At 41.5% G+C, this 22,697-nt stretch overlaps 1 long non-coding RNA gene across 2 annotated transcripts in view; it reads left to right on the top strand.

Annotated features, from left to right (window-relative positions):
* Positions 1-22,697, top strand: part of LOC109252706 (uncharacterized) — a 413,372-nt gene that overhangs the window by 272,108 nt on the left and 118,567 nt on the right. For both annotated transcript variants that reach the window (XR_008423024.1, XR_008423025.1), the window contains one exon: positions 19,895-20,081. This is a non-coding gene — a long non-coding RNA (uncharacterized LOC109252706). The remainder of the gene's footprint in view (positions 1-19,894; positions 20,082-22,697) is intronic.

Raw genomic sequence — 22,697 nt, 5'->3', positions numbered from 1 at the left:
TGAGTTCAGTATTCTTAAATTTGCTAAGACTTGTTTTGGGGCTTAACATATGATCTGTCTTGGAAAATGTTCCATGTGCACTGGAGAAGTATGTTGGATGGAATGTTCATTACATATATGATAGGTCCATCTTGTTTGTGTCCTTATTGATTCTTTTTTTGGATGACTTATTGATTTATCCACTGTTGAAAGTGGGGTATTAAAGTCTACTGGTTAGGTTTTCTAGTTGGGTGCTTCTGTGAATAGGAATTTAGTATGCCAGGATCTGAGTGCTGGTTGCTTTAAGCCCTGTCCCTCCTCTTCACCACAATCTGACCTCCCACAGTCAAGCCCCACATTCCTCCTACAATTCCTGTGAAGTGAGACACAAATGGGCTTCCCAGGATGTGACACATATGCTCAGGGAGCTGGATGTCCACTTTGGGCTCTCTTCTTCCCACTGGGAAAAGCGTAGGCCCGGGGGGCCCTCTTGGTGTGGCACCATGTCACCCTGGGGGACAGGGGATGTGGTCAGAGTGTAGCTGTTCCCCTCTCCCCTCTAACGCACTCCTTCTCTGTCTCCGTGATCCAGGGCAGGGTTCAGCCTCGCCCCTCTGTTCTAGGACTTTCACCATGGTATCTTGTCTATGAATGGTTGTTAGTTGGTCTTCTTATGAGGGGAACTAAAGTCAGGAATGATCTTTGTTGCTTTTTGATGCCACCAGAACTCCCTTAGTTTCTAAAGATGAAATGTAGGATTAGGGTTGGTGTGGAGAGAAATTCAAAGACAGTGATTCAAGAGAAAAGACAAAATGAAGAGAAAAAAATGGATTGTTTAAAGAATCTATGTAATAATCTCAGACATTTAGAGTTATAAAGGATGGTTTGTAGTGATACACTTCTTTCTTTATATTCCTGCAATAAACAAGACAAGTTAGACAAGGGGGCCCAGAACTGATGCATTATAGTTACAGAATGGATATCTCTAAGAGACTAGGGAAAATTCTCTTCCGTGTTTTTATTTTAGTTTGTAAAAATTTGTCATTTTCCCTTAGACCCCCTCACACAAGAAAAAAAGATACGTAAAACTATAGCATGGATACTCTTTTTCTTACTCAGTACATTGGTCTCTAGAAACTAATTTTAGATTTTAGCACATGTACACATGTATGCATACATATGTATGCAGACTAGTTTTCCTAAAATTTGGTGTATACTGGTGGGACGTTCACTTCTCTCTCTGCCTGACATGGAACATTGTTTTCTAGCATGTTTGACTATCTTTTGCTCCCATGAAACTATTTCCATTGATAAAGAAACACATATTTTACTCTGAGTTTGTTTCTTTTGTTTCTATTCTGGGTTTGTAAACCTTTCTATGTGTACCTGCTGCCTTTTTTTTTTCTGTTTTTACTACTTTTAACAGTCCCTTGTTTCACAGAAATGAAACATGGGCACATGTGCGTGTGTGTGCGTGCACACACACACACACACACACACACACACACAGAGGCAAAAGTATGTTGAGTTAACATGTAAGAGCTTGGGTCTCCAAGTCACCCAGCATTCAGGAGCCCTGCCTCTGCTAAGTGCTTCTCCAGCTACCTTCTTATACCATGGTCAAATGACCACATGTTCTCAGCAGAAGAGGGAAACAAGGAAGTCTGCCACATGGTGTCAGACCCAAACATCTAAGAACATTGTTTAGTGGGGGTGGTGGGGAAGAAAACAAAACAAAACTGGGCCCTTTTGCTTCTGTTCTCATCTTGTTAAAATCCAATTACCACTTGCTCTTTTGTGAAACAAGTAATTGAGGGATGACTTTTTACAATCTCTAGGAGAGGAAGACCAACTCAATGAGAGAAAAGAATCAGTAGTAGAGCTAGGTCCTAACTCCACACCATTCATGAAGTGAGAGATTAGCGAGACCCCATAGGAGCAAGGCCATGTTCAAATGGCCTTGGGCTGTGCTAAGAGTCAACAATTATCACCTACACACCTACCATCTTCTCATAGCCACAAATGGTTTTTCTAACCCTGTCGCTGCTCAGTAGAGTGTTCATTAAATGGAACAGTAAATGACTTGGATTCTAGAGCTGCCTTTCCAGATAACTGATGGTATGCTAATTGTCACATAATTTATCCTGTTACTCTGTTTGAACCAAGGGGGGTTGATGAGGTCATCTCAACTCTAAAGTTCACTGACATGGAATGTGGAATTTAATTGATATGGAAAGTAGGGTCTAGTTAAGTTATTTACCCCATGTCTATATTACTCCTTACCAACAGAGATAGGACTTGGTGTTTAATGTCTTTGCATTGAATTCAGAGTTCATGTCGCTCCCTGTAGTTTTTCATTGTGTAAAACTTTAAACTCAAGATAGTTTTCCTCTCATTACTTGATACATTTTCCTTCTGTCAATAACTGCTTACCTATTAAAAGCTCACTTTAATTTTTTTAATGTTTATTTTATTTTTGAGAGAGAGAGAGGGAGAGACAGCGTGTGAGTAGGAGAGGGGCAGAGAGAGAGGGAGACGCAGAATCCAAAGAAGGCTCCAGGCTCTGAGCTGTCAGCACAGAGCCTGACATGGAGCTGAAATTCATGAACTGTGAGATCATGACCTGAGCCAAAATCAGACACTTAACCGACCAAGCCACCCAAGCGCCCCTAGAAGTTCACTTGAAAACAATCTATCACGACCAAATTTTGATGGAAAATTTAATAGAAAATATCAAATCTATCCCAAAGCAATAACCTTCTGATTTTCCAATAGTTTGTTTTTTATTATTATTGTTGTTCCTCCTCTAGGTAGCTGACTCCCATTCAGTGATTTCCAAATAGGCTTTCACCCCAAAATCCTGAGACAACCTGGGAAGAATCATTAGTCTCCAGAGACATTTCATGATCATTTGGGAATTTCTGAAATTATGGCAAATGTGACAGCATCGTAGAGATAGGCCTTAAGCAATTTTTGTAAATACTGTTTGTCATCATGGTAGGTACTTATAAAGCTAATTATAGGGGAGTGAGAAACAGAACTTGTTTTAATGTATTAGGAAAATATCATATCTGTACATAGAGGCAAATAGTATGTAGGATGGCCTTGAAAATGGTTTATCAGTGTAGACCGGTATTGACTGATCAGGTGATTAGAGAAGGATCTGATTCCAAAAGTTTACTAGCAGAGGAACGTGAAGAAAAAATGCACTGACGGTAAGTGTTCTGCATTTCAAGTCCATCCCATAAAAATTAAGCACTTAAAAGTGTAGTTATGTTTCAGATTAAGGTGGACTAGGTCTCTGTATTGGAGCACTTAAAATATATCCCCCAAGTCTTTGAAAGTATTTGGATATATTTGGACCTGTTTTCCTTGTGGCGGAATGTGGGTCACAAAGAATAATCTTTCATTTTTCAGATAGAAATATACTGATGCCTAAATGTATTGCTTATAATGTATCAGTCTACAGGATATTATTTTTCTCATAACAGAAAACGGCAGAAGTGGGTAACTGTATTCTTCTGGCGTAAAACGGAACCGAGCAATCTTTTGCAATTACAATGCATAGGCTACCCTGGTCCTAGCGCAGGAAGCATAACAATTTGCATATTTTAATTTAGAGGTGAGAGACCCCTGTCAAAGTAACAGCTTGGACCAGGCCAGCAAGGAGAAATCGAGAAGAGAGAAATAATTGAAAAGGCAGTTCCCAACAAAATGAAATTTGTCTCGTTGTCACTTAAGGTTGTCTTCTTGTCTTTCTGAGGGAGCAAGGTCAGCCTGAGAATGAAGGGAGGGTAGAGCACAGTGGATCGCTAAGGACCAAAGGATAATTTTTTTTAATAACAGTGGCAATTGCAATATATATTTATGAAGGGGAGACGAAAAGAATGCACACAGCTTTCCGGTTAAGAGTCGGCAGGTGTCCTTTGAGTCGAAATATCGCAGACGTGTACACGGCAGATCTAAAGTTTGTCCTCAAAGACAAGCAGGTTACAGAGCAGATGAAGTACTTAATGAAATAATTTACTGTGACATATTGATATTGAAGTCTGGAAGGCAGAAAAGGATTTGCAACAAAATTAAGGTATGTCTCTCTTGAAACAGTTCCCCATTTCTTTCTCCGAGGGCTGATAGGAGATTTTCATGAGAAGAGGAACCTGTTTTATTTCTCTCTCCAAGTTTATGCCAAAACATAGATGCCAGTGTGAGGTTCAACATTTGCCTCCACATGAGAATCTCATTGGAATAAGGTCCAGAGGGAAATCAAGTATGATATGTTCCTTGGTTATGTTTCAGAAAGGTTTTAATCTCTTCAGTGTCATGTGTTTTCAGTTAAAATGTACATTAGTGAAAAACTCAGGCCCCAGCAGTGAAAGGAATTAGGCCTGGAGAATGTTAGTTTTAGATACAGGCAATGGAGGATGGCTAGGACTATTATCAGGGCATAAAAACAGCAGCCAAATTTCAACTCTGAGTGGGGATAAACATTGTCACAAGTATCTGGGAATATTAAAAAAAAAATGCTTTCTTTAGGAAACGCAGATACGTATTTCACATTCATGATATCGTTTCGTCATTTACATAAAAAGGAAAGAAAAACACCCGCAGAAAAAGCCACATTCTGTGGTTGGCAAGCTGTGTTCTGTCCTAACACATTGGAGGGAAGCCATGCATCAAGATGGCTGACTTTGTCAGTGATTCTCAACGGGTGGGATGTTGGTTTTCAAAGTTTGGAGATGAGCAGGAGAGGGAGCATGAACTATTTGAAAACTGACCCCCTCCACTCCCTCATTGAGAATCAAAGGTAGAGCATCAATAGCTATTTGGAGGAATCAAAATATTGCCTTAGAGGACTAGCTCTCTAGCTGTGCAACCTTGGACAAATCCATTAGAAACTCCACATGTTAGTTTTCTCATCCTAAAACAACGCATCGCTTTACCTCATGGTTTTCGTGAAGCTGCACAGATGATTGTGCTATTTTAAACTGTTGAGCGTGGTGCAGATTTCAGTTTTCCTTATGAATTGACAGAGACGAACACACATCCTTGGCTTCTAGATACTTGCAGACCCATTCGCTCAGTCATTTTTCCGGAAGCTAAGTCTCAAACACCTATATTTCCTCTTTGGTCCCAATTACACGAACAATGTTATCACGGGCTTCTGGACACTTGCCTGCCCAGGGCATCATACAAAAAAGGGTGAACTTACAAGTACGTTTTCAATATGTATGACAGCTGTTGCTCCAGAATGTTTCCAAATTTTTGCCCCCCTCGTCCCGCAGTGATTTTTCTTCTTTGAAACATACTAAGAAAATGTATTCGTCACAAACCATGTCTAATAATGAGGCCATGTAAAACTCTTATGGCGGCTGGTAAGGTGCTGCTAAGTGCCAATTTTGGAAAGAAAGTTTATAGAATTTACTTGGCAATGCTGAGCCTTTCCATTAAAAAAGAAAAGAAAAGAAAGACCACACAACACTCGCTATGAAAAGATATTACATTTTCTCCAGAGAAGTAACACTTCCTCCTTTGTTTGGAGGTTCTCCAAAGACTGTAAAGCATTTTTGCAGATTACTTTACCTAAAGTTTTTAAAAACTTGCAAAATAGCCATGAAGTAATAAAGTGGAAACTATTAGTATGCCAATCAGAGGCAGATATAGAAACAGTAGTCCTAAGAAAAGGTGACCTGTCTAACACCTCCCGCAAAAAGCTGATGGGTCCAGAAATAGAATCCAGGCAGCTGACTCGAAACATTGGGCAACACTTCCTCTCTTCAGAATTATTATTGTTAAAAGCCTTTGCACATAAACAACGTCCTGCTCCTTGAGGATGGATGAGATCATGCTAACAAGCTACCCATTCTTTCCATAAGAAATACTGCAGTCATGGCCATGAGCTAATTCATCGAGTGTTCATAGGCCACAGAGAACACACACACACACAAGCATGTATACACGCATACAAAAAAATCCCATTCTAGATCAGTTTGTTTTCTTAAACCAAGCTTTAGTTGAAATTTTAATTTCAAGCTTTAGCCCACCATTTTTGCCTAAATTTCACACTCTGTCCGTTTCTGTTTCTACATGTCCTCCCCTCCCTAAGTCGTATAATAAAGAACTAGACCGTGGTAGAATGGATTTCTAACAGATTTTGTAATTTAGCTATTGTTACTTCCACAAAGGCCGTTCGTTAAACTAACGTGCACTAGGGACATGACTTAGAGTTTGGAAGGTTGGAAGTCATCAAATCTCTACCACGGAAGAGACATCTGATCATTTAAAGTTATCGCATCAGGGGGCGCCTGGGTGGCTCAGTTGGTTAAGTGTCCGAGTTCAGCTCGGGTCATGATCTCACGGTTCGTGGGTTCACACCCCGCATCAGCCTCTGTGCTGACAGCTCGGAGCCAGGAGCCTGCTTCGGATGCTGTGTCGCCTCTCTCTCTGCCCCTCCCCCACTTGCTCTCTGTCTCTCTCTCTCAAAAATAAGTAAACATTAAAAAAAATTAAAGTCATCACATCAGAATTATACTTAGTCTTAAAGATGTTGAACAACAGTGAAGATTTTTAAGGAAAAACTGCTCACAAATAGCATCTCAGTACAATATAGGTAATTTGTACAATTTATATGCACTTTTTCCTATACAATACTTGTGAGATAAGGCAATGGAAAAGCTGATAGTAGTAAAGAGAAACTGGCTCTCTAAAGACCAGCTGAAGTTATAGTCAAAAGGCCCATTGTCCATTGTGTGGTTTAAAAAAGACCATCGGCTCACACTGGGTTTTCGGCACATCTACCAGCTTCCTCTTCCTTCAATATGGAAGAGGGCGTTCTGGCTCCATTGTTGGCAGTCAGCAGTTCCTGATTCCCCCTCTGCGGTCCCTCCATTGTAACGATCACAAAACGGGAAACGTGAGGCAGTTTCAACAACACTGGAAACTAGAAGTGCTCATCAAAAATGTGTCAGACAAAAAAGTTAGAGACAACTAGGGAAAGCTTAGCCTGGAGGCAGAATCACAAAGCCGTGTGGGTGAATAAGGTGAGGGATTTCCACCTCCATCGCCTCACAGAGGCACAAGAGCACCCTTCTGTTTCGGGAAAGCTCCTTGATGGGGAATCCAAACACATTGTTCTACCCTTTGGCCCCACTTCAGTCTTTAACGCATCTCTGCCCAATATTCCTAGGGAATGAAACACCACTGAGGCCAACATGGGGGTGGATAACCTTTTAGATCCAGATGTTGGAATATTTGTTTCACCATTTAGAGATAAAGAGAACTTGCCATGCAGCTTATTAAATAAGAGCATGGGCTTTGGATTAAAAAAAAAATGCCTAATTATATATCCTGGTGCCACTATTATCTAACTCTTTTATCTTAGAAAAGTTACTTAATCTCTGAAAGCCTCATTATTTTCATCTTTAGAGGGGATAATAATAATACATTCTTCATAGGATTTCTGGGTGAAAAAATCATTGAGATAATATATTCAAAACGTTTAAATGGTGTTTCACATATAGTTAAGTGCTCAATAAATACTATTATTAATATACTAAACAACTAAAATGTAATCACAGAATTAAAATTATTAGAAACAATAAAGAGTTGTGTCAACATTACAGAAAATTGAGCTTTTAATAACGAATAAAATATTGTCTTAGAACCCAGAAGAAAAAAAAAACAAGGAAATGGAAACAATGATAGAAAAGATGATAGATATTAAAGTCATATCTTCAACATATGCTTACCTGGTATCATAATAAAAAAATAAAAGTAATAAATAAATTAGAATGGAAGCCAAACTTACTAAGCTGCATACTTCACTATGCAAAACAAATTATATACTAGATAAGTAAATGGAGAAAAACAGATATAAGTTTCTATTGTTTCGTTTTCTTTTTTCATATATTTGTAGTTTCACCTTTTTTATTTTTTTTAATGTTTTTATTTATTTTTGAGACAGAGAGAGACAGAGCATGAGCAGGGGAGGGGCAGAGAGAGAGAGAGAGACACAGAATCCAAAGCAGGCTCCAGGCTCTGAGCTGTCAGCACAGAGCCCGACGAGGGGCTCAAACTCGTGGACTGTGAGATCATGACCTGAGCCAAAGTCGGATGCTCAACCGACTGAGCCACCCAGGCACCCGTAGTTTCACCTTTTAAAGAAATCTTAATCCAGGCAGAGCATTAAAAAAAAACAAAAAACAAAACAAAACAAAACAAAAAAACAAGCCACGACAAACCAAACTACAAAAGCCAGAATTGTTTCACAGTGTTTTTTTCAGTCACACAAAATTCTAGAAACCAATCAAGCAACATCAGGGCTCACAATCTCAGTTTTCAATTGCGGATAGAAGTCAGACGGTATTGTGAAAGCATCTTGAAGTAGTTCAGGTAAGTGCCCTGGTGAATTGAAGAGTGCAGGTGCAGACGAAGGGCAGAAGTGGCCACTCAACTCCAGCTCCTTATTGCTATGTGACAATGCTACCCAGGGCGCCAACTGTGCTAGCCTTTTGAGAAAAGCCAGAATTAATGACTTTTTATGTGAAGTCTCCAGATTTTTGAAAGCCAGCAACAAATTCACCTTTTCTGTTAATACTCTACAAGCCAAGAAAAACACATCAGCAGGCAGTATGGTCTCTAAACTAACCCCAGGTCAGCAGTTCATACAGCACAGAGCGATAACCTCAGTGCAAAAGTTCCATTTCTAGCCAAGTTTTTGTTCATGTATAAGAGAAAAACAGATTTTCATATATTGATCATTCATTTTCATCTATTTCACGTAGATCAGCTCTTTTATCTTTTTACTTTTTAACTTATTTCTTTATAAAATGGATAGGCAACATATAAATATACTTGGTGTTCTCTACGTATTATATTAATTGTATAAATTTATACAACACAGTCCCTATCTTTTAGCTGGAGTTCAGACCACGTAGATTTGATGTGATTATTGACAATCTATTCTCCCGCCATCTGTTTTCTATTTGTCCCATTTTTCCTTTGTTCCTTTTTTTTCTTTTCCGCCTTCCTTTTAACGGAGTATTGTTTATGATTTCACATTGTTGTTTTTGTTGGAGCACTCATTGTAACTCATTAATGTGATATTTTAGTGCTTACTTAAGGGTCTTTAAGTATACATCTTTAACTTACCAGAGTCCACCTTTAAGTTATATTACACAAATTCATGTATACTATAAGAAACTTAAAATGATGTATTTCCATTTTCTCCTTCTGAGTTTTTGTGTTGTTGTAACTATATATTTTGTTTTGACATATGTTATAAACCATATTACACATTGTTATTAATTTTGCTTTAAATGGCAGATCCTTTTTAAAAGATATTTAAATAATTTTCGTACAAATCTTTATATGTACTTATGCAGCTGTGATTCCCAAAGCTCTTTATTGCCTTCTGGTCTTGTATATTTGAAAAATCTTTATTTAATATTTGTTTTTGAAAGATATTGTCAGTGGGTAAATAATTTTAGGTTGATAGTTTTTCTTTTCGTGTTTCTGGTTTGCGTTCCCTCCAATGAGAAATCCGCTGGGACCCTTCGTTCTTTTATATGAAATGTACTTTGTTCTACATTTGGCTGCCTTGAAGATTTTCTTTATCACTGATTTTAAACAATTTGATTCTGATGTGACTTGGCAGAGTCGTTTTCGTGTCACTTGCACCCGAGGTTTATTCAGTTTTCTGGATCTTGGAATATGTGGGTTTCAGAAAATTTGGGAAAATTGTGTCCTTTATTTCTTCAAATATTCTCTCTGTACCTGTGGCTTCCTGTCTTTGAGCAACTCCAGTCATGTGTGTATCTGTTGCAGTACTCACTGATGCTGTAGACATTTTTTTTTTAGCTTTTTATCTTCTACACTAAAAAAAATGTATTTATTGATATGTCTTCAAATTCACTAATTTCTTCTGCAATGTCAAATCAGCCATGAATCCCCCCCAGCGAATTTTTCATCTCAGATATTGTAGTCTTCACTGGTAGAAGTTCAATTTCGTTTTTAAAAAATCTGTCTTCAGTGCCCTTAATATGTTCAGTCTTTCCTCTAGCTCCTTGAACATATGGAAGACAGACATAATAGCTTTTGAAATGTTCTTACTTACAAATTGTATCATTTGTGTAATTCCGCTTCTCTTAAAATAGTATTTTTGTTCCACTCACTTTCTCTCCTTGTAGCACTCAGTTGAATACATCAAGAGCTGGTGAACTCTTTCTGTAAAAGACCAGGGCGTAACTACTTTAGGGTTTTCAAATTGTTTGGTGTGTTACAAATACACAGCTCTGCCACAGTCTTGAGGAAGCAGCCATAGACAATGCATAAGTGGATGGACGTGGCCTGTTCTAGTGTTTCTCTTATGGGTAGATAACATCCTTTTTGACATTCGGTTATATTTGTCAGGTAGTAAGATTACTTTGTCAGTTCTCTTTTGTCTCGTAGTTGCTTGATCCACCCTTTTTTCTTTTCTTTTACAAATGATTGAATCTTTGCTTTTTTGCATGCATTCTTAGAGTCTATACCTTTTAACTCCTATGTTTAACTTACTTTTTTTTTTTTAATGTTTATTTATTTTTGAGAGAGAGAGAGAGCACAAGCAGGGGAGGGGCAGGGAGAGAGGGAGACACAGAATCTGAAACAGGCTCCAGGCTCTGAGCTGTCAGCACAGAGCCTCACGCGGGGCTTGAACTCACAAATCGTGAGATCATGACCTGAGCTGAAGTTGGACACTTAACCGACTGAGCCACCCAGGCGCCCCACTCACTTTTATAGATAAGTGTAACTGCTAGGTGAACAAGTGCTGTTATACTCGTATTTATTTTTCATGTAAACTTCACATGTTTTTCTTTTCTTCTGTTTATGCTTTTCTTTTTGATAGATTGTAATTTGCTCTGCTGTTTAAAATTTATACATGACATCTTTTTTCATTATTGTGGCAGTTGTCCTTCTCCAATGACCCATGGTGACGATTATGTTCTTGTAGCAAATGTTAAAGTTGTATTATGTAGACACACACACGCACATTTATATGTATATATGTTTTAAGAATTTTATACATTTTTCTTCTGACAAAACAAGTAATGCATGTAACTGAAAGGACATTTTTCTTCACAGGACAAATACCTTAATTCAGTCTCATTACTCACTTTTGCTACCTCATCAGATTGAATCATGTTGACTTTTAGTTCTGGATTATTGTATATATGCTTCTTCATTTGCTCTAGATTCACTTGCTCTCACGTTTTGCCAACAATAACTGTTAACCACAGTATTTGCTCGTTCAACTGATTCTGTTTCTTCCATCCTGTTCTGGATGGGTCCGTTTCTAATGTGATTACATCCTCCAGAATTGTTTTCAGTTGGGGCATTAGTTCCTTCCTTTGCTCTCTATTGAGCAGTATTCAGATTTTCTCCTTGTCTTTTGTACTCTTAAATTTAACTGTACTCTGTCTAGGTGTGAGTTTTTCATTAGCAATCGCATTTTGGCGGGGCGTCTGGGTAGCTCAGTCAGTTAAGCATCCAACTCTTGATTTGGGTTCAGGTCGAGATCTCACAGTTCATGAGATCGAGCCCTAAATTGGGCTCTGAGCTATCAGCACAGAGCCTGCTTGGGATTCTGTCCCCCTCTCTCTCTGCCCCCATCCTTCTCTCTCAAAATAAGTAAATTAATTAAAAATAATCGATTTGCTACTCAGTTGTCCTTCTAAATCCAAGATCTTCCATCTGTCTTTAATTTTGAGAAAAGTTCCTAAATTTTTATATGTTTATATTCCCGAGAACTTTGTTGTGGCTCATTTTTCTTCTTTTATATGGCTGATCTTGTCTAGTATCTCCATATTTATCATACTATTTTTAGTTCTTAATCTGTCCCTTCCAATATTTTTGCTGTAGATGGTATATGTTGCCTGGTTTGTGCTTTCTCTTTTAGATTAATCGTAGGCTTTGACATCTAGTTACTTTTGGTGAGTTCGTGTTCTCCTGGTGCGTCGGCTACTCTGTTTCAGCGGGACATCTGAAAAGAAAAGGTGATCCTGATTTTCTGGAAATGTGTTTGGGGCAAGGACGAAATGTCAGGCTCCAGCCTCTGTGAATTGTGGAGAATTTACAAATGCGGGAGCGGGCGGGGGGGGGGGGGGGGGGCAGGCCCTTGTGCAGAGTATCCAGGCACCACAGAACTTTGTGGATTCCAGACTGTTAGCTGTCTCACAGGACTTTCATCCTGCCAGTGATGCCTGCCCCATTTTTAATGGTCATGCAGCTCCGGGAGGAGGCTGTCTCCCTGGGCTGATATTCATTGGGGAATGAATATAGAGGGGGAGGAGGGGGACAGGGAATGTCCAAGGGCAGCGGGTCAGTCTTCACCTGTTTTTGACATCTGATCACTCAGGCAGGGCCTCTTTGCTGCCTCAGTATTCTCTCAGGGACACCACGTTAGTGATCTGAGCCGCCGTAGCAGCTTTCTGGCGAACACGAAGGCGAAGTTGTCCGCAGACAACATAAGGGAAAGGCAAGTGCCAAATCTGAAAGGCTTTCCTCCACTTGGTCTTCCCAAGGTCCTCTTTGGAGTGCATCCATGGGACGATACGAATCCCCTGGGAGGATGCACCCCCCTCATCCTTTCCACAGGCCGCAATTTCAGACCTCCTGCAGCCTTCTCATGGCCTTCTGTTAGTGATTTTGGTTAGCTTCTCGGAGACATTTTCCTGCAGCGGCAGTACGACAAAAGAAACTTTAAGCAAGCTTTAGGCTCTGAACTGTCAGCACAGAGCCCGACATGGGGCTCGAACTCACAAACAGTGAGATAATGACCTGAGCAGCTCAAGACATTTCGCTGCCTTGACAAAAACCGGAACCCTCCAATCAGTTGCTCGGTTAATTTCACGAGTAATTTGCATTTGTTTGCTTGTGTTGTTGCTGTCGCTTAAAGAGTTTAAAACCCTTCTTCCAACTTGGGTCTGTTTGCATAGTTTTCTTGCTCAAGGGCCCTTATATATTCATCAATACGTGCACAATCCATTAGACGTTGAGGAGTTCTGTGCTGAAAAGTGGTGTCCATATCAATGAGAACTGAATCAGTTTAAATTCCTGTCTTGTAAAGTGAAGGAAAGTGGGAGAGCTTGAGCTGAGATGGTTTCCTGTCACTGGATCTCATTTAAAATAGAACTCTCCTGCCAGTAGTGAAACAAAGAACAGCCTGTAGTGTGAAAAAAGTCGAATTACATGTTTGCCTGCCCCGCCTCAGTTTCGATGCATTTTCAAAAATAGGTATCAAAATGCAAAAAATATAAAACAAATGAAAATGCAAAAATTACCACTTGCACAGTCTGTACAGTTCTAATTCGAAATATTTGTAAGAACTCTTATAAGACTGCACATACACACATGCATATATATATATATATATATATGTAGTGTGTGTGTGTGTGTGTGTGTGTGTGTGAAGGGAGGTGAAATGGATAATTTGAATTACAAAAAAGCCTTGATAACCCCCCACACATCAATTTACCTGTGAACAAAAAGATTCACACTGAGAAAATGGGATTTAGGACTATTTGATAAATTACTACAGACTACTTGAATATTCCATTAGCAAAATAATAGCTCGTTATGGAACCTCAGAAGAATGTAGTGTAATTACAATAGTACTATCCTCCCTTGGGGGGTGGGAGGAAGGTAAATGTTAAAAAATGAGAGCTATTTAACCAATGTTAGCGAAAAATGCCTCAAAACAGACTGAGAGGTTATATGATTTCTGGGACTCGGTGAAATTGTTGTAGTTTCCACCAGCTTTAATTAGTGGACCGTGTTTCTGCCAGGTGAGGATTATTTGCATGCCTGGACGCCTATAAACAGACGCATGAGCACCCCATGTGATAGTGATGACAGAATGGCCGTGGTCTGTTAAACTTGGCTGTGCACCACACCTGATTGTATTTGAGAAGTGACGGCATGCACATGCTCTCAGTACCAAGTTCAAACATTTTGGAAGATGATAACTGACCAAAGGTGGGTCAGAGGGAGTGTGATGGAGGCATGAAGGAGAGGATGAAGGAGAAAAGACAAGGAGGAAACGGAGACGATACATAGATGCCGAGTGTCCGGCATGGAAATGTGACTTCCGCCACACAGCTGAAGTGCAAAATACTAAGTTCACAAAATTCCCCCCAGGTTCGTGCGCTGAATGAATTTGTAGCTAGTGCCCTTTTCTTGCAGTGAACCCAAAGTGACATGACGTGAATAAACAAAAATTCACTTTAAGAATTTAGCTTTATTTGTCAGGCCTTGGGTTGCTAACTGCGACATCCAACAAACCACCCTGCGAAAGATAAACTGTGCTAATCAAGTCGTGTAATTTCTTAAAGTTAAAAAGTTGCTTAAGAAAATAAGGGGTATAATTATTAACTTCAGCTGGGAGAGCACAGATCAGAGTGAAAACGAGACCTGAGTCAACATGTGGCTTTTTCTTTTCTTTTTTTTTTTTTTGCTTTTGTAAACCTGACCTATTTGCCCAAATTTCAAAAATTTGCAAAATATTTCAAGGCAAGAAGCGAGTGTTATGCTCAACGAGCGGGGTTATTCATACCTAAACCACATGGCTATTTTTAACATCACTCAGTTGAAGGTGAAGTATATGATGGCCCTGAACTTCTCCAGGTGAAGTATATCTGAAGAGAAATGTGATTGGTTCAATCTCCATGGTGTTGTAAAGATCACTACAGGCCAACACCATTTGCAGAATTAAGAAAAAAATATCTAGAGGCGTCTGGGTCGGTTGAACCTCCAACTCTTGATTTTGGTTCAGATCATGATCCCAGGGTCGTGGGATGTTGCCCCTCGTTGGGCTCCGCACTGAGCCCGGAGCCTGCTTAAGATTCTCTCTCTCTTTCCCTCTGCCCCTCTCCCCTGCTCACGCTCGCTCTCTAAAAAAATAAAAGACAAAAATACCTACATATTCAAAGCAACAATATGGGAACAATTGTGCTTGTTAGCTTGCCTATGGTATTTTATTCAAATATGCACACTGATACGATGAAGCCAGGACCTTACCCCATTTATTCACTGCCACACTGTGAAAGCCAGAAACAGATAGACACTCAGCATCTCCTGAATAATACAGAATGTATGATGAACACGTAAGACTGTACATGTATTTTCAATATGTAGCCACCTTCCCGCTATTTGTGCTAATGATAGCATTCGGTGGCGGAATGGTCCAAAATCATGACTATTTAAATTTGGGAAGTCTATATATTTAGGCACAAACGCTGTTACTTTCGAAAAGATGATTTTCTTGGACACTTTAAAAATACCCTCCTAGTCCTTCAATACACATTGGCAGTGGGGTGGGAAAGTGCCTAGGAATATAATCGAAGAAATTAGAATCCTTTGAATAATCTATAAACAGAAAACTAAAAGGGCCTTATTTAGCATTCATCCCTGAAAACGTTATCCAAAGACTCAAGAAGCAGCGTTTCGTGACAGGTAGGAATTCCCCCCAAACACGTATTCTCTCGTGTCCCTGGGGCTCCTTCTGGAAGGACGGGGGTCCCAGGCCCGGGTAACAAGGAGGAAGCGCAGGAGCGCGCAGAGGGCAGCTGTTTGGGGCCCCAGGTAAACGCTGCAGCAAGAGGGCTGGAGGCGAGCAGACCTCTCACCCTGAGCGAGCCCGCGGCCAGCTCGCCCTGTTGCCACCCCCGCCCGCACCTCGCACGGCCACGACCCTGCAAGCGAGCACTGCAGCGCCGTCACAGCACGCCCCAGGAAGAGCCGGGCTTCCGGCAGCCAGACGGGAAGTGCGAACCCTGGGAAATCCCGAGAAGCTCCACCCCCACCTGTGGCAGCGCCAGCCAATCCGCGGGCGGCAATGGGAGCGGCGGCTACGGAAGCGCAGAGGAGACAAACTGACTCGAAACGGGGTGGGCCTCTCTCCGTCTCGTGCAGCTGCGGTTCCAGAAGGCTGGGGCTGCTCCCCCTGACTGGTTCGCTCTCTATCCTCTGGCTGCCGGGCCCAAGGCTGCACGCACGCAGGATCATTTGTAGGTAATATTTCACCAGATTTGGAGAACTTTCAGCCATAATTCCTTCAAAATTTGTTTTCCAGCCCCACACGTTTTTCTGTCTCCTTCTGGCGTGAGATGATAGGAGCCTTGGACCATTTGATATTATCCCACAGTTCCCTGATGCTCCATGGATCTCTTCCTTCCCCCTCCCCTCCGCCTCCCCTTCCTTTCCCTTCCTTTCCATCTTTCCTTCCTTTCCCTCCCCTTCTCCTTCCGGTTCTCCCTCCCTCCTTTCTTTGCTTCCTTCCCCTTCTGTTGGAATTAAGTATCTGTTCTTCGATCTTCACCTTTACTCTTTCCTTGTGCCACTTCCATTCTGTCATTGAGACCAAGCTAGGAGATTTGTATTTCAGTTCTTCCAGTTTTCAGTTCTGTAATTTCCATTTAAGTTCTTCTTTATGTCTTTTATTTCTTTGCTGGGACTTTTCTATCTTTGCGTTTGTGTCGAGGGTGTTTCTGTCGCCCGCCCTTTCTGGTTGGAGACCACTTATATAAAATAAGGGCTTTAAAGTTTGTCAGATCATTCCCAAATCTGTATCTTCTCACCCTGTCTCTTTCCTATGCCAGTTGAGCTGTCCCAGGTTCTGTGTGTGCTGAGAAATTTCCAGGTGTGTTGAGGACATTTCGGATACCACCTTGCATCTCTGGCTCTAGTGGAAAGCCTACAGAGCATGTTGATATTTTTGTTCTGGCAGCATTCAACTTGATTGGGTTCAAATCACACGTTTTGACCAGACTTCTTTGGGTTGGCTTCCAAGGTCAATATGGTTTTTAAATCTGTCGTGCGTGTCCTACATGTGGCCAGCCTGGGCCTTGAGGGGTGGGGGCCCTATCCTGTCATTTATTTCTCACCCTCTGTGTGTGCTGTTCAGACTCAGATCATTGCACATGCAGCTCAGGGAAGCCGGGAGTTCATCCACAACTGGAGGGAGCAAGTTTTCTCAAGCTCTTCCCTCTCTGCTGTCTCCCCAGTACTTTCCTTCCACTCCCCTTCTTCAGTCCTCTGGCCATAAAGCTGGAGCTATAATACCTCCTGCTGTGCTGCACACTTTCCTTGGGGTCAAGGGAGGGGGGGGGCGGATTGGGAGGGAGGAGTGGAGGTAACTGGGGCTTCTTCCCTTATTTTGAAACCCAAGCCACTGCTTGGAGGGGAAGTTTTCTTTTCTCAAAGTCGAGGATTCCTGCTGGATCCATGCATAGCCTTTGCCACCACTGCGCTAGGATCACTCCACTGAGGCCCTAGGGAGAGCAAAGAAAAAATAATAATAAAATGGGACATCCATCCTCTTTGTGAACATTTAGGAGACCCTTTTAGCACGTCTTGAACCAGGGCTGTAATACTTGTCTGGATTTCTGTCTGTGCCAAGGACCCCTTCTAGTTCTTGGGCCATCTTGAATTCAGGCCATGGAACTCCAGAGGGGAAGAAGGTTGGTGAGTTGTCTGTTTGATAATACTTTAAATTCTGGTCTTATCCAAACCACTTGCTGCCATTTTCTTTTTCAGAGTCCTCAAGGAACCACTCCATGCAGCTTTTTAAAGCTGCCTTCAGCGAGAGTTGGAGTGGAGAGTGCTTAGTCTGTCTTAGCCAGAAGTGAATGCATCTCTGTCTCTGTCTCTCTCTCTCCACCTTCCTATCTATCTATCCATCTATGTAGCCATCCCTGTGTTAGATCAGCTTAGATCTACACTCTAAAGTTATAAATGGTTGATCAGCATTTTATCTTGGCGGCCCTATTCACCGGTTAGGTTAGAATTTCTTAAAAGCTGGTTTCAAGATTCCTTTCTATAAGATATTCAAGGGGTAATGATGTGGTTTAGGTAACTGAGTTAGTGAATATGGTGCACAAGTGTTGAGCTGTCGTTTTCTTATCCTGCTGTAGAGATACACATTTAGGACGGTGAGGAGTTTTATTACCCTGAGTGAATTCATATTTTAAGGGACACGGCAACTGAGCCATCTGCCCACCATAAACTTGATTCCCCTTGATCATATCTTTGCTAAGTGGCAGTCATTCTAGGATGAATCTAGAAATGCTGCTTTCCAAGGCAGTCCGGTTTGATTGCTATGAAATTCTTCTCTAAATTGAGGCCAAATCAATTTTGCTACATTTTCAACCCCTATTTCATTTTTCTATCTCTTGGGGTCTTAAGAGGGCTTAAAAAAATCTATTTAACTTTTTTTTTTCCCCAAACAGGAAGACCTTTTAAATATTTGAAGACAACTTCGCTTTCCCCACCTAAATATTCCTGGTTTCTCTGAAAGCTTTTCATAGAAGAGTCTATGGCCCCGTTTCCCTGGGTGGTCTGCAGACCATCTGTTGCAGAATCTTCTGAGGTTCCTATTAAAAAATGCCGATCGTAGGGTTTCCCCTCAGATGTACCGAATCAGAATGTCAGATTGGAGAGCCGTAGCTCTGTGCTGTGGGAGTTGGGCCCCAGCTGGGCTCAGTGTCAGTCTGCTCTCCACTCCTTTGAACTGACTTTCCTCTGCCCATCAAGTGCATACCGGTGGGGAACTCGCCCTTAGAATCTCAAAAGTACTTTAAAAATGTTTCCAGAAATTGGCAAGGGCATTCGCCTTGGGATTCCTGTATTCTCTGATGGACAATACAATTTTATAGCAAGTAATGTCATGAGAGCCAGGATCTCAGAGGGTCAGACATACTGAACGTACAAGTTGAAGGTACCCTTTCTGGATCAGAAAGACTAATTAGGGAGAAAGAGAGCTAGAGGTGTGGGGAAACGGTAAGGTGACTTTTGTTGTTGTTACATTACATCTGGGCTCAGGAGCTTAGCTGTTCCTCTAGAGGAAAGAGGCAGGAATAGTTTATCTTTAATTCTTTCTTTGTGTCCTGATAGAAATCCTTTCGTACAGAATTTGATCCTCAGCCGCAAAGAAATGGCAGCTCAGTGGGCGAAGTGGTTTTTAGTCCAGGTTCCCGTTAGATTCCCCTGAGAGTTTCAAAACAAAATACCAGGACTGGGCTCCATGTCTAGAGATTATGATTGAGCTGGTCTGGAATAAGGCCCAGATATCCATTTTGTTGAAGTGCTTCAGGTGATTCTAACATGCAGCGGGGGTCAAGAGCTCCTATCCTAAATCATTAAAATAGAGCTACCTTCCTGCTGGCATTTCTTGTCAAAAGTGGTGTGAACTGACAAGAGAACCATGAAAAACCTGGGAGCTATTCGGAGACACAACTCCATTGCTTTTGGAAACAAAACAAAACAATTCCAGTTTGAATCTCTAGAGAAGACAGAGACATGTTTGTATTACTTGGAGTGAGGGGTGTGTGTTTCTCTATAGTAGGGAATAAGTAAAAGGAAATAAGTGACGTCCAAAGAGAAAATTCTCCACTTTGCTGCTGAATCAGGAGGGTACAGTGAAAATCAGCCATCAATTCTTAATACTTTGGTTTCACTAACCTGTTCAGCATTTAGACACTGCCACCCCTCACTATTCAGATTATGACAGTTTAAAACAAACTAAAAACAGTGCGTGTTTTCGGAGACGATCTTGGAGCATTTCAAAGACAAAGAATTATTCCTTCTGCCCCTAGAAGCGTATATGTAATTGGGATTGTGGGCTCCGTGTCTACAGCTTGAAATAAAACTAACATCTTGGGTTTTTTTTTTTTCATTTTTCACTCTCTGCATATTCGTACCCAGTAGTTTTTCCCTCTTCTGAAAACAATACACTCTAGCAAAACCACGTTATAATCAGACTTGACCTTCTTCCCCACCCATCCCCCAAGATTCAACTTTTCAACTTTTACAGCTGTTGTGAGCTGTGCACCAAATCAAAGCTGAGAGAAGCTTTGTAGTTTCTGAAATGTCCCCTTCTTTCCAGAAAGTGACAGAAAATCTTGGGATGTCTGAGCCACTGCCAGACGGCGACAGATCTTGCAAGACCTGCCTCCCCTCTCATCTCTCAGGAACTCAGCTGATTGAAGGAAGCCACCTGTTCCCAGGCCGCCGCCGCTCCCTGTAATCAAGAAATAACCACGCTGGGGAGAAATATCTCTTTGTTGGTTCTGGTGAGTGTCCTAGGAGTTTGTGGCGTAACCAAACGTGAGCAAACTTGAGCCAAAATTAATGTCAAGAGAGGAGCAGAGGCATATCAATGGTCAGCGCTCATTTTCCTGCTATTATCCTATAGTTCTCTGTGGATATTTGGGCTACTGCTTTGTCGTACGTAGTGACATAAAGAAGGTATTTTCCCTCCTTTGGAGTTTCAGACTTTTATTGCCAAGAAGACCTTATTTTTTGTTTTTAATTCTTATTTGTTTTTGAGAGACAGAGAGAGAGAGAGAGAGAGTGAGAGTGAGAGTGTGAACAGGGGTGGGGCAGAGAGGGAGACACAGAATCCGAAGCAGGCTCCAGGCTCTGAGCTGTCGGCACAGAGCCCGACGCAGGGCTCGAACTCACGAGCCGTGAGATCATGACCTGAGCCAAAGTCAGATGCTCAGCCGACTGAGCCACCCAGGTGTCCCCTTTATTTATTTATTTATTTATTTATTTATTTATTTATTTATTTTTAAATTTTTAAAGACTTTTTATTTTATTTTATTTTTTTTATTTTTTTAATTTTTTTTTTATTTATTTTTGAGACAGAGAGAGACAGAGCACGAATGGGGGAGGGGCAGAGAGAGAGGGAGACACAGAATCGGAAGCAGGCTCCAGGCTCTGAGCCAGCATCAGCACAGAGCCCGACGCGGGGCTCGAACTCACGGACCATGAGATCATGATCTGAGCTGAAGTCGGACACTTGACCGACTGAGCCACCCAGGCGCCCCTAAAGAAGACTTTTTAAAGAAAGGTGTTCTAGTCGTAACAGTGACTCGTAGAGCGGGTTTGTGCGAGTAATCGGCAGTCTGCACATACCAGGACACGACCTGGTTTTGGCCAGTTAGATGTTTCAGCCTCTGAATTTTAATCTGGAGCAGAAGGTGCAAAGACAGGGAGACTGAAGATGCATTCATAGCTCTCGCTGTGAGCGGTGAGGGTGTGGTGTCCAGCCCCGTCCGTGTTCTGTGGGACCTGAGGTAACGTCTCAGTTGGGCATTTCTGCCACGAGGCAATTGTTTTGTTTCTTGCTTCTTTACCAAATTCCTTCACTTCTGGTGTGCTTCCTGAGGCTGATTTTCCACCCTCGTGCAGATTCTGTGGACCCATCGTATTTCCAATAAGTACGTTTCTTTTTATTTAAGTTTATTTATTTTGAGAGAGAGAGAGCACGCGCACAAGCAGGGAAGGGGCAGAGAGAGGGGGAGAGAGAGAGAGAATCCCAAACAGGCTCCATGCTGTCAGCACAGAGACTGACAAAGGGCTTGAACTCATGAACCTCGAGATCATGACCTGAGCCGACATCAACAGTCCGACGCTTAACAGGCTGAGCCACCCAGGCACCCCTCCGATAAATACATTTCTATTTAAATAACCCAGGACCACTTTGTGTTGCCTGCAACTGAGGGTCGTACCTGAGACACAGGAGATGAGCAGTGGTGCACTCATTACAATGAGAAGCGATCATTTTTATTCCAAGCCCAGCAATATTTCTTGGGAAAAGTTCTGCAGTTTTGCAGTACAGTGTATGAAATTATAATCCAGAGCATAAACATGAGATTAGAGGTAAAAATCAGAAAATTCAACTGTGGAATACTGTAAGAAGTTGACCGGGGTTATTGGCTTTTGAGATTGAATATTCTCTTCCGGAACGCCTTAGAGTGAATCACATGCTCATTTTTGTACAATGATCTGGATGCTTTGAAGCAAGGGCCGGTCAGCATTCCATATACCATGGGTGTGAGAGGCTCTCTGCGATTAAATGTAATGTGAGAACTATTGCCATTTCTTTTGTGTTTCGATACAGGATTGGAAATCTCTTCTTCTGATGATTTGAATCTGGGTCATGTATTCTCCGCTATTGTGGGGTTGAGGAAAACAAGCAATAACCACTGGAACTTTTGGAACGTTCCAGCCCTTTTATCAATCACCTAGGTCACCTCGTTTCAAAGGATTCTTCTCTGGGGCACCTAGACTTTGAGGAACCCCAAAGGAAAGAAAATAAAAGCTTTTTTGTTGTGTGAGGCCTGTAGCAGGTGAATGGAGGGAGTGTGAACACTTCTCTGGTTAGACGAGCTAGTTAAATAAGAAGTCCTGGGAAAGCCCTTGGGAGTAAAGCCATTCTCTCTATAGTTTTCCTTTGTAAAGGATAAAGATAGGGTTGAGTGAACCCAGAAGCTTTTTCCTGTCAGGGGGGAATCCGAACAAAGATTTCTTTTAAAGACAGCGTGCTTAGTACTGTCTAGTGACAGATGAATCTCAAAAGACTCGGTCGTGATAAAACCCCAACGTGTGGATTCTCGGTGGATGCACAGAGTAACTTCTCTAAACTTTTCTCTACACGTCCTTTCTTGCCCTGACACCGAATTTCCTGTTTCTGACTCTCTTCCCTCCTCCTAATACCATCTGGCCCTTTATCTAGAAGTATTATTTAAAAAAAGGTAAAAAAAAAAAAAAAAACAAAAAAAAAAACCCCACCAAAAACGAAAACAAAAACAAAAAGCCCCACAAAACGCCTCCAAGTCGTTCCCGTTCTAGAAAGAGAGCTGCATGTTGTTGAACACCCATCCTTTCAGAGTAGAGCACCA

Source organism: Panthera pardus, unplaced genomic scaffold, assembly GCF_024362965.1.
Source record: "Panthera pardus isolate Hobbes unplaced genomic scaffold, ASM2436296v1 HiC_scaffold_17, whole genome shotgun sequence".
Taxonomy (NCBI): Eukaryota; Metazoa; Chordata; class Mammalia; order Carnivora; family Felidae; genus Panthera; species Panthera pardus.
Note: the sequence above shows the minus strand (reverse complement) of the source record. Positions and strands in the feature narration are given on the sequence as shown.